Source organism: Ptychodera flava, chromosome 2 (assembly GCF_041260155.1).
Source record: "Ptychodera flava strain L36383 chromosome 2, AS_Pfla_20210202, whole genome shotgun sequence".
In the NCBI taxonomy this organism is placed as follows: Eukaryota; Metazoa; Hemichordata; class Enteropneusta; family Ptychoderidae; genus Ptychodera; species Ptychodera flava.
The window spans coordinates 2705588-2706879 of record NC_091929.1 but is presented as its reverse complement, the minus strand read 5'-3'; the positions used below and the strand labels follow the sequence as shown (position 1 = coordinate 2706879).

The 1292-nt window shown below is 39.3% G+C and overlaps 1 non-coding gene across 1 annotated transcript; it reads left to right on the top strand.

The window, feature by feature from the left end:
- Positions 1-558: 558 nt before the first annotated feature.
- Positions 559-630, top strand: Trnaq-uug (transfer RNA glutamine (anticodon UUG)). The gene has a single exon. It is a non-coding gene; the product is annotated as a tRNA-Gln (tRNA).
- Positions 631-1292: the final 662 nt, after the last annotated feature.

Sequence of the window (1292 nt, the reverse complement as noted above, 5' to 3'; positions counted from 1 at the left end):
ATGACCTCGATTGGCATACGTCATTGTGTGCCGCATCGTGAAAGTCCGTAGAACTGAAAAAGGAGGGCCAATGATTACCAAATTCCCCGTGTTGTCCATGGTTTGTACCGATGATTTTCCGCGTCGCAATGACGAAGTGTGGCATGTCACGTGACTCAATTGTAACTGCGTAATGTGCGTGACTGGCGTGACCGAACTTAGCAGCAAGATCTAATCATTAGGTGTTAAGTTCTCTAATCCGTGTACAAAATATACCGACAGATATAACATTGTGACTGAATGATTTGGGAAAGAAACAGTATAGCGTTATCACTGAGTGGTGAGAGCAAACGAACTCGATGGGATAATATTGCTGAGTGAAAATGAAACCTCGTGATGTAGGTTTTACGGTAGTTTTACTTCGGACGAAATTTCGTGCTCTGTGTAATATTACTATGACTTAAATGTTTTGTAAACAACGAAATAATCAAGGTCTTAAGTGAAATTATGGCAAGAGCTAAATTTACGACAGCTAAAAAAAATATTTTGTCAATTGGCCATTCCCACTCGTGCAGCCTGGGTCCCATGGTGTAATGGTTAGCACTCTGGACTTTGAATCCAGCGATCCGAGTTCAAATCTCGGTGGGACCTGTCCAGATACATGGACGCTACACTTTTATCTTAATGAGGGAAGTTTTTGTCGGTGTGGAATCAGCTTCCGTCATACCTGACTTCACACAGGTATATTTATCGTTTCAAGACTGATGCCACGCCAAATCTTTTCATTTGACATTTGGCGTGTGTAACAATTCCCTATAGAATTCCCTATTGGTACTAGTGTTTTGCAAAATTTATCACAAAATATACAGTGAACTAAATGTTTATATAACTCCATATTTGTACATCTACTTTTCACGACAAAATAAATTGGAGAAAGTTTTAATATGAGATAAAGGAAAACATCTCCTTGTCGTCATCGTAAAGAACATTAAATCTTTTACGGCAATGCTAGACCAGACCTACGTTGCGTAGTCGGAGTGTAATGTAAAAATAAATGCTCACAGTCGAAAAGCACCATGGATATTCAGTAAAAGATAAGGCCTATGTATGGATTATGCATAAGGCTTTTAAGAACCGCCTTCTCACTAGGTTTCATAACCACAGCGCAAAACAGGTTGCTTATACACTTGATTTCTGATCTAAGTTTCATACCTATTTCTACACTGTCGCGATATCGACGGACAAAGATTTCAATCAATTTACGTTGTCTCGTTGCATGATATGTTGTCTCGTTACATTCGTTTCGCCAGTCT